This window comes from Anguilla anguilla, chromosome 18, assembly GCF_013347855.1.
Source record: "Anguilla anguilla isolate fAngAng1 chromosome 18, fAngAng1.pri, whole genome shotgun sequence".
Classification (NCBI taxonomy): Eukaryota; Metazoa; Chordata; class Actinopteri; order Anguilliformes; family Anguillidae; genus Anguilla; species Anguilla anguilla.
The window spans coordinates 25,621,249-25,633,130 of record NC_049218.1 but is presented as its reverse complement, the minus strand read 5'-3'; positions in this window follow the sequence as shown (position 1 = coordinate 25,633,130).

The window sequence follows — 11,882 nt, the reverse complement described above, 5'->3', positions numbered from 1 at the left end:
TAAATGAATACAATAATAATAATAATAATAATAATAATAATAATAAATGAATACAATAATAATAATAATAATAATAATAATAACTTGTAAACTATAATGACAATCCACACAAGATGAATTATGTTTGAGTGAAACTTATTGTAATTTCCTATTTTATATTGGGACTACATAACAGTCGAAGTTCATCTTATCCATAGGAGAGGATCACAGGATATGGGCAATGCGGAATCTCCATTTTACAGCAGCTGATGCTGAAATGTAAAACCACCATGCGTCAGTTTTAAATGTCATGGTCGTTCAGTGTTTGATAGTTATCCTGCACATGGCCATAACTAGCTAATAGCCAGGATTTCATCATACTTCATTTCTTGAGGCTTTGATACCATGGTCCTGTGAGGCTAGATTTGTCTCATTCTCCAGTTTTGTAGTTGCAGAGCCAAATGATGCCAAAATGTTGCTGGGATCTCTGTATATTCTTAATGACTACACGGCTAGTCTTTACACTTAAATTCCTTACTTTTTATTGTCTCCTAAGTGACACACAATAGCAGGAAATGACTTTGGCATCCCATATCACTACACAAGACAGTATTGATTGAAGTTTTGCCACTGTAGGATTAATTGACACCTTACAAACACACCTGCACACATACACAGAGAGTGAGACAGACAGAGAGAGAGAGAGAGAGAAGGAGAGAGGGCGAGAGAGTGGCAGAGAGAGACAGAGAGAGAGAGAGAGAGCGAGAGAGAGATAAACCAATATGAACTATGCAAATTTAAACATATCGTTGCTCTTCTGAGATGGTAAAAAAAAACTAAGAAGGATATGGGCAAAGGATACAAGAAAAAGGAATTATGCGAGATCTTTTGACATTTCGGGAAACTGTGGATCTCTGGCTGAAGAGCGAGCAATCCTGTCAAACGGCACGCTTACGGAAGGCCTCAGTCAGCTGCGGGTTCCGGCTCCACGGCAGAGGCCCCGCACACTGGCACTTCTCACATGCTAATCCCGCACATTTCCCGAAGAATACATGATGAAATTGAACTGGTGATTAATAGGGATAAATAATAGAGAGCGTGGGATAATCCCTTTGCTTGCAGCGCAAACCGGAATCGCAAAATTCCACTTAAACGCACTATACTTAAAGCCAGCACCGGTACATAAACTAGGTCTTTATTTCAGATTTATCCTTCAGAGCAGCAGGTCTTTATAATTAATAACATTAAGTGGATTTTGATTTGGTGCTTTCCATGAAATATATTTTGTTTGCTTCCTAGCGGAATTGATATGTTAAATATTAACTTACGGAACAGATTTTATTCAGGCGACGCATGTCAATGTAAATATTTAAGTAATGCTGCTCCAGCTATGAAAAGGAAATACCTCCATCTCTTAAACGCCATAGCCAGGGTCCAAAGCTTTTGCAAATGTTCAGCTGCTGAATTACACAGCAGTGGTGTACTCTCTCCACCATATCTCATAAGGTTCATGGTACATTTTCCGTTCTATTTTTGCCTAAAGATATCAATACCAATTCTTATCAATGTAAGATTACTGAAATCAGACTTACTCAAATATTCTACTTGAAGAGATGGATAAATACCAAGTGTCTTTCTTTTAAATTTGGTGAACAATTTTATTAATCGGGTAACCATGAATAACAATAACCTGCCAGCTACACTGCACAGTGATCCTGAATCAGTTGACTATACTAGAAAATTGCGTGGTAACCCGTTGCCTAAAACCATTAAAGTTTTTACCTATGGTGCAACATAACTGGTTAAGTGGTAAGCACTTACAGACTAAACTGAATAGAGTAGACATTTTAAGTTTGATGGACATGGTAAATGGTAAATAGACTGCATATATATAGCGCTTTTATCCAAAGCGCTTTACAATTGATGTCTCTCATTTACCCATTCACACACACACTCACACACCAACGGTGAAAGGCTGCCATGCAAGGTACCAATCAGATCGTTGGGAGCAATTAGGGGTTAGGTGTCCTGCTCAGGGACACTTCGACAGGCCCAGGGCGGGGGATCGAACCGGCAACCCTCCGACTGTTAGACAACCGCTCTTACTTCCTGAGCTATGTCGCTATTTTCTTCCACACTATTAGGAAATGTTAAAATTAGCCAAAAAGTCAATGTAATTCATTTGACGGCTCATGCGTGCAAGCCACTCGCAGGCTGCCACACCCATAAGACACTGCTCTGTCCATTGAGGCCAAATAAAACACATTTAGAAGACAGGAATGTGAAATTAATAACAAACTTCAGCAAAAAAAATTTGTACAAGTACTATTTTAAATTGCTTTTTGCTGGACCATCCAGCAATAAAGAAGACATTGAAATGTCATTGGAAGTGTTTTCACTCATGGTAAAAACTTGGTTTTAAAATATTTCAGTTTATCACTGGTTGAATAGAGCAGTAAATGATACCAGTAAGGGGCCTTATATTTTGTTCAGATTTTTGAATAAAAGTATAGATACCCATGTGTTAATGATTTTCATCATTTTTTTTCATGATTCAGTCTTTCTATCTTTTAAAAAACTAGAATAAACCACACTGAAATTATTCTGGGTTGAAATGGGGGATTGCAGAATAGGGATTTTACATATCCAGATTATAAATTTGGGACCTGAACCTTAATCTGAACCTCAAATGAACAAATGGTCGTTAAACTGTCTTTGCTGCCCCAAAAAGCCATGCAACTGCAGCTATCATACTTCAAGGAGTTCAACGCTGATCTAAAATCCTGGCACTGGGAATAACTGACAAGTATACAGTGGGAACCAAATGTTCCACAACAATACCAACAAGAACTGACGGTTTTCATTAATTATCATGGGCTAATACAATTATGATACCCTGTTTGTGCTTCTTATTCAATAATACATTATTATTAAATGTTTTTAATAATATAAGAAAAACAAGTGTGTAAGTATTTATAACATAAGAGCACTAGCAGTAGGGACATTAACGGGTAGAACAGAAGATTCATTTTCTGTTTTCAGAATAAGTGCAATTAATAAGTGTGAATGGAGAACCATAATTGCATTGTTCCTTGATAAGTAATAAAAACAACCAGGACTTGGTAGTGTCCTCAGAGTTTTGGTTCTCATTGAATCTGATACCTTCAAAAAAAATAATAAATGCTGTAAATTATTTTAAAAGATCAGATCAGATACACAGTGGCTAACTTGAGGAGATGTGAGTGATGATTTGGAGGAATTTTCTTTTTTTATTTTCCCTTTTCCCATTTTTATTTTAATTTTAATTTTTTTTTTGTCAATGCAATACATTTGTAAAGTGCATCTGCAATCTGGAACGAAGTGCATCTGCAATCTGGAGCGAAGCAATCAGGAGGGACAGTAGCCAAAGGCGTTATCTGGCAGAGGCGTGTGCAAACAGACTCCACGTCCTTGCCCTTCGCCACAGAGAGCACACAAAGGGCAGGCCTCCTCAGATGTCATTCTGCTCCGCGTACGTAAGAAGGGGAGGTATATCATGTCATCGCATTTGCAACAATGAAAGGTGAACCTAGATGACATTAACAGTCCAAGATAGTGTTTGATGGACAAATATCAACCTTTCCCATAGCGATATGCCTTTACTATCGCAATAATTAAGTTGTGCTTTGAGGTCACTAACAGCACAAATTACAACCAAGGTGGGAGAACAAAGTGCCTACATCATTCACACAGTCATGCCAGGAAAAGCACACATCATTCACCCAGTCATGCCAGGAAAGGCATTCATCATTCACCCAGTCATGCCAAGGAAAAGCTCACATCATTCACTCAGTCATGCCAGGAAAAGCCCACATCATTCACCCAGTCATGCAGGGCATTCAATAAATGATCACACTTACTATTAAAACTGTAGACCTACCAACGCAAAATCTGTAGAGCTTGAAAGATCAGGTGCTTTCTGAAACACCTGATATGGTCTTCAGACAGCCTGACTGAACAGCAGATGTGTTGAGATGCTGTTTTACGAAGTTTGGTTGGAGACAGGGCTGGATGAGAAGGGAAGATTTTCCACTGCCAGGGTAGGAAGGAGACAAGGAGCAGAAGGCATAGTGGAGGGAGGGAGGGAGAGAGGGAGAGAGAGAGAGAGAGAGAGAGAGAAATAAATGATATGGTTGGTTTTGTCGTTCAGTTTTTTATGACAGGAATAAAAATGAATAAGAAGCTTATTTGGAGTAATATATGTGTGTGGGGGTATATTTTGACCAAGACAGACCCGGCACTGCGTCATATCTTTCAAAATAATGTGTTCTGAGTTATGAACTCACAGTACAGCACCTAATCTGTAACTTTTGCAATGACCTCGGAATGTACTTCGTGAGAGTTCTTGCTGCTTAGATTTGTTACACGGGAACGTTTCCAGAACATTCGTAAAACGTTTAGAGCCTTGTACACTCTGACATTTTTCCCCTGTAAGGGCGTAGAGATCGACGGCAGTGTAAGCTGGAACCCCAGGGCCGCCATTAAATAATGACAAACAGCTGTTCTGAAGCCGCGCGATTTGCTCAGATTTTCCCCCTTCAAAACGCAGTATCTACTTGTGTAGATATTTTTTTTTTAACCTGTTAAAAATGTAACATGGGTTTCAAAACAGGACTTGAACATGCAGACGTGCAATAGGGACATGCAGTTGCTTGCTGGCACTGACAATTTTGGCCAAAGGGATGAAACAAAGAGAGCCTGAAAATCACAGTGGTATCAAAATGAAAGTACTTTGATGCTTTATTGTCATGTTTTTGATATTTAGGCCGACATATTTTTACACATAACACAGTAAGGTTTGGGTAGAGCCAGGTGTCTGGCTCAGTGGACGTAAAATAATACTGCAGAGGGTTCTGATAGAGGTTCTGACGACAAACATCGACAACATCCTCCGACCAATTTCACTTTTGAGTTCCCAGAACGCACTGCGTTCATTTACAAACATTAGCTCTGTCTGGAAATGTATTATTGAAATATTTTAACAATATAAAGAATTAGAATGAAATACTGCAACCGTCAGATCACAAGTGAGACGTCATCTCATCAACATTGATTTTGGTGTAACTGATCACGTAGTGCAGGAGTTAGCAAGATCTTGGTACAGGGGTTTTTGCCAGCATCTCACAGATTTGAAGACGATGCTAATAAAATAGACGAGTTTCGTGCACGCACAACAGCAAGTCTCAATTAGCCGAAAGTCCAAAGATAGCATACGCACAATGTTCATCTTTTAAATACACTGATTATGCTGGAGAAGCTGCAGTGAGACTATATGTGTTGTTTATTCTTCTACGGCGCGTGTGTTATTTTTAGGGATGTTTTAATTGAAGGTAATGCGCCGCTCCACGCGGAATACTTTCCAGGCCTTTCCATTGAAGTGAAAAATGAAGAAGCGAGTAGGTTATTGGAAGGCGCAGCCTCACAGAGGAGAGTAATGAGCTTAAGGGCTTCGGCTTTAATGACTCTCCTTCACCGCTTCCCACAGAAGAGGAAGACTTCGGCTGTTTTCATCTCCCTCGCATTTTTTTAAACACATCGTCATTTTTTATGTGTGCCTGCTTTTCCCGCTACATTTTATTTGCATGTAATGCAGCTTAACTCTGGCCTTGGTATGCAAATATACCTTTATGCTCCTATTTATGGAAATGATAATCTTGTACTGTTCATTCAATATTTCATATCTCCCTCTTCAGGCTATTGAGAACCCGTCGGAATAATAACTTTTTCCGAAATCCCATCTAAACTGGAATAAATATGCGCCTCTTTGCAGTCGCTTTGTGGAGATGCAAGTTTATGTATTTCTTTTATGTGGGGTAGAGCCAAAGTAATGGTTTTAAATGATCCCGTACTAACTCAGGTGCGAGTCTGCGTGTGTGTGTGTGTGTGTGTGTGTGTGCGCGCGTGTGGAGAATTTTATCACAGCAAATAAGTTATCGGCAGCACTTTACACCTTTCCCTGAGATGTGTCACAGTTCATATGAGGTGCTATATTCCTCTTTATATTAGTTTCTGATATATGCAAGATGTTTCAGCAGGGCAAATATGATTTTATTCTTAAAATACGATGATTAAAGACTGTGTGTGTGTGCGCGATAAGGAGATAGAGAGATAAGCTAGTATAAACTATGCTAATTTAAATGTATCAATGTTCTAAAAACTAAAAAGAATAGGTATTATTGAACAGCTTTGCCTACTGTATGTAAACATAAGACTGGAACTCTTATATTATCAGTACATTTACAGCTTCAGACTTGTGCAGCTATCTAATGTCAAATGAGAGATCTGTTTCCTTGGATTGTCTCTGTAATGTCCCCTGCCATGTCACCTGCTGTTAGCTTTTCTGGCTAATATGGCAAAGTATTGGCAATAAAGAGCTCAAGACAGAATCCTGTTCTCTTCTGTGTGGGGGGAAAAGTGATAGGAGGGAAAGAAATAAAGCTAAAATTCTTGCCCGTGGCCAGATCAGGAGGTGAACACCTGGATCAGAGAGTAAATCACACTCTCCTTTCATTTGCCTGTCAAACCGGGGGGGAGGGGCCTCTGCAAATCTGCCGCACTTTATCCAATCTAAACTCCCGAGCAGCCCACAGGAATAACTCTGACCGAGCACAGGTCACGGGGCCCGTTTCTGGCGTTTGGGGCCGCAGGCATAGTTTATGAGTTCTTGTATCAGTCAGCAATGGAGGCAACTTTTAGAAATGATCACATCTTCCTCACTGTCAACTTTAAGTTGAGCTGAATCTTGAATTTCATTTTACACTCACAAAACAATATTACAATATTCATAGGCTTTACTATTATTATTAGTATTATTATTGTTGTAGTTGTTGTTGCTATTATTATTATTATTATTATTAAATCAATTATCTTTAATACTACTACTACTACTACTACTACTACTACTAATAATAATAATAATAATAATAATAAACATGATTATTATTATACAATGTATATATAGTATTTACAGAGAGAGAGGGGGATTCTTACAAGGAATAGAAACCAGGAACAGCTGTGAGGAAATCTGGAGGAAATGATTGGCTATATTCAGAACAGACAACCCACAGCTGTAGCAAAGCCATCAGCATATTTATACACGTTCATTCAATGCTTTTATTTTTTTCAAACAGTTAAACTCAGAAAATAAATAGCAATGGTGCAGAATTGTTTTGCAGAAATAAGTCCCTTGCAATGTTTATGTTCATGTTTGTACCCTGCAGAGGTTGTGTTAATTTCTCTTCACTGAGAGATACATGGAACAAACATGCTGCCCAAAATGTTGATCAGTGCTGCCCAAAATTTTGCATACCACTGTATGATTGACAGCAGCCCAGAATGATTGATAGGTTTCTGTGGCAATGATGATCACCAATAGAGAGAGAGAGAGAGAGAGAGAGTGAGATGCCTTTCTACAAAGATAAAAGACAAGAACAGGGATTTTACCTCATTCTTGCCACTCCCAGGTGTTGAAAGGAACGTCCCCCAGTCTCTTATCTAAGTGCTGCCTGTCACCAATGACAGAAAAACTTCTATGAGCATTACTGACATTTATTTCCTGTGTGTGGTTGGGGGAGTTGGGGGTGGTTGGGGGGAATAACAAACCATGAAGATTGGCTTGTGTCTTTGTAAATAGCTTAAGCTTAAGGCAAGCCTTCTGAATTTGTTCACTGATCTCGCCTGCCCTATGGATCAGTGAGATGCATAACTTACAGACATGATCATGTTAGCTTGTGACACATTTCCTCAAGAGCATGCTATATTTGTCAGGATTAAACAAGCCAAAAGGTACCGAAATCCTTTGTTTAATAAATCATTCTCATTCCTTTGACAACATGTGCATTAACTTGAGGAATGTGTGGCCATTTTTCACATTTTATCTGTCAGAAGGAACTGTCGCTTCCAGCTGCACTGACCGCTTGCTCTTAGCCACCATAGCCACCCAGTGACAAACTCAAATACTGGTTTAAATTGTGTGTGGAATACAATTTAAAAAAAATCTGGAAGCAATGCTTTCAAGCCCCATTGACATCATCTCTGGGCCAACCCCCCCACCTCCACACCACACACCCCCCACCCCCCCCCCAGCCCACGGCTTGTGCAGTCCGTTCATTAGCGCCGGCTCATTAACATATCTGTGAACTACCCCCTGACCAAACATCCTTTCAGCACCACCGTGAGGGATGGTTTCGGTCTGGGTGGGGACAGGAAGACCCCCAGGGCACACACATGTGGGTCCTCACCTCTCTGCTGGGTCCTAAAGTAGGTGCAGGAGGGGCACCTGTAAAAATCACCCCCCCCCCCCCCCCCCCCCCCCGCAATGACCTCACAGCACAGATGTCAATTTTTCAGCATCTGCGTTCAAGACCACATCTCTCACTCCCCACACAAACAGCTCATGCGCTCATAATAGCATTTATCAGGAAATATAACACCAGTTATACACTACGTACATATATTGTGCACACACAGACACATTTACAGCATACACGCATATATTCTGATTGGTTCATATGAATTAAGTATAACTACACTGGCCGTGCGAGCCATGTTCTAAAAAATATATATACTATTTTCCATTATCTCTTTTGTACTTGTAGCCGTGGGGCTACACTCTCTTGTAAAGACAGGTGTCAGGCAGATATATTCAGACTTAAAGAGCAGCACAATGCTCACTGTGTACACACATACAGGGCCCAAGGCAGTTAAACTGTCTAACTGCACTCCCTTTTGTTCCAGCGCTGGAAATATGAGCATAAAAGTTGAATTCCACCTTCCTACCAAACGACTTGAATCAATGTGACAGGTCAGACTCAGATCTACACGATTTAAATAAATTAGATTTTAATGGCCTGATATTAATACTGTATTTTACAAATTAGCGCAGTCACGATAAAGGCTTTGGTATGAATTACACGTCGTACCACTATCACTCTCAGCGTCCTCACACTACACAAACCCTTTTCTTTTGCATGTAAAGTGAATTCTCTAAATTTTCTAAATGAATTTACAGCCTGGTTAGGAGGTTTTTAAAAATATATATATATATTACTTTGCCAAAAGGAGACTTTATGATCTAAATGTATTTTTTTGCTTTGAAACTGAATTACAGTCAAGGTGAAATACAGTCAAATTTTCTGCATCTCAGCAACAGAATTATATGTTCATAAATCGTTTTGCCTTTTGCCAAATTTAACCTAGATCTTAGACAACAGCTGCAAGTGAAAATGTTATATATTTAAAATGAAAAGATATATATGTTTTCAGTTCTCAGCCCAAACTGTGAAATTTGTGGTCAGGGTCACATGATGCCTGCAGTATATTTTTCACAATCACACTTTTCCTTTTGATACATGGTGAAATTTATAAGTTCACTAGAAATTCCGAATATTCTTTAAATATGTGATTTATATAGCATTATACATACCCCCACACAAACACACATAGGAATGCATAAGCAGCTAAATATTAGCATTTTTGTCATACCAGGTGTTATGCATTCCCTTGCTCTATCTCTCTCTCTCTCTCTCCCTCTGCTTCTGGGGGTTGTATGACATTGTATTTTGGTTTTGGCTGTTTTTGCAGGAGAGCATATCTCTCGCTTTCTCTCTCTCTCTCTCTCTCTCTCTCACAGCAATTACATCTTTCGTGTTGTCTCCATGTATCTTTAAGTTGTTTCTTTCTTTTTGCATCGTTAATTTCTGTTGGGTATATTTGTATTAATGAAGCCACATTTGATCATGTTACCCCTGTATTCCTGTATATCCTGAATATGTTCGGCCCCAAAGAGCCCACAAGATCGTAACACCAAGTATGTGTTACATGTAATGTGTTCGGGGAGACCCAGAATGCGTATACATTTTGCTCATATATTTATCACTGCGATCCTATTGGTGTGGAATGTGAAAGGCTTCCTCCACGTGCATTATTAATTAATGACTATTTTTGTATTCATGAAATTTTATATTTGTATTATAGTGTACATGTGCTACAGTTACAGGAAGCCATGAACACGTATTTACTGAAATATCCCAATTGAAGTTACATTTTCAAATAGCCCCTTGAAAAAAGCAAGCTTGTATCCAGCATTCATCTGCAGTCCACTCCCTGTTTCAGTCATCCTGGTGGATCACTCATGGGGCTTACCATTGGAATGCCACCACACATCACCATAGCCACTGCCAAAAGCATGCCGCCAGAGACAAAGAGGTGGCCATTTTTAACTTTACCTCAGCCGTGGGGGCAGTGCCCGCCCTCAAGTTCTTTCACCCCTCAAAGGTCTCTCACGTTCCCTGAACCTGGCACTCCTGCGCCACCATACATCAAGGCCGTGTGCAAAAACATTCCAGCCAATCAAGTGTGGTGATTTGTGTGCACTTCTCCTTTTTCTAAATTAAATTTCATCTGTCCTTTCAGCTCACACTCACGTGGCTAATAAATAAATCTCCCCACCTGCCCCCACCTTCAACCCCCGGCTGGGGCCACACCCACATCCACAGCAACAGCTACATCTCCACGATTCCCTCCCCTACATCAGGCTGGAGTTAATACATATATTCTACAGCTCTAGCAGGTGGACACAGTCCTGTAGCCCGGGGTATTAAACCAGCATAATAAATGTAAGACAACCTATATAGCGCGGAATGAAAGAGGAATGGAAACTAGAACCATCTGCTTGGCTGCAGCCGCAGAGCTCTCAGAAACAGGCCCGTTGAAGACGGCGCTTAGTACACCTCCTCGACGCGGGGCCCCCGCTGCCCCGCCGCGGCCGGCCCTGTTATATATTGGCCGTTTTACGAGCCGCGCCGACGCTCCTTTGGAGAGAGCGCGCCGAAGCCGAGCGTTAGCCGAGCGCGGATTTACGACTTGGTGGGGTTTTTTTTACGCGCTCCGTCAGGCCGGGACGATAAAAGGGTGCAGGTGACTGCGGAATGCGGAGCTTTTTATGTTTTAATCCCGCCGTGATCGGGGAAGAATGCCATTAGGGCCTCGCGGGGCGACACATCAGAGCGCTAAACAAATTGTCAAATTAAGCGGCGGTTCCTCGACCCCCGGCTCCGTCTTTCTCTCTTCTCGCGTCTGCGGCGTTCGTGGAGGTGTGACTCCAATAGGTGGAAGTGAGAGCGGGGGGAGAACGGAGTGGGGGTGGGGTGTCGGGGAGACGGAGATGCGGCAGGCATCCCCGCACAGCCGCACACGCGGCCCGGGCGAGCCAGAATCCACGCAGAGCGGGAGAAATGCTGGGGAAGCATAATCACCGCACGTTTCGGCTCAAGAGGACCAATCAAACGGCCCAGACCGGGGCCCAGGACATCCGCAAGACAATTTTCCCGTTTGGCGAAGGGATGAGGGGGCGGCAGCCCTTCGGAAATCCGAATGTGTACCCACCTCTCCGAAAGCCCTTGTCAAAAGGTGCGGCCAAAAGACGGCCCCACTTATTAAAGCACACGACCCACATTTGAGAACGCCAAACACGGCGCGACGCGTGAGCGTTTTAATTAGAGATGCACTCCAGATAGACGCGCTGGCAGATGCTCTTCCAGCCAGTCCGCCGCAGCCGCGGTATGTACACACCGCGGAGGAGGTGACAGCCCGATAATGCTGCATAGCAGGTGTGTTTGGTTAAGACGTACTTGTCAAGTGGGGTGACGTACGCGGCCGTATATATTCAAATGAACCCCTTATCTACACCTCCAAGCCCCCGCACAACAAACATGGTGGCACCTTGGTGGATTCGCTTTACTTCTGTCAAGTGCTCATACTGCAGATAGTCCTGACCTTTACCTTCTCACCCAGCAAAAGAGCCAGGGTTCAGCTCTTGTGGTTTATGCCTGATATCCTGTCTTTGTCCAACAGTGCCATTCTTA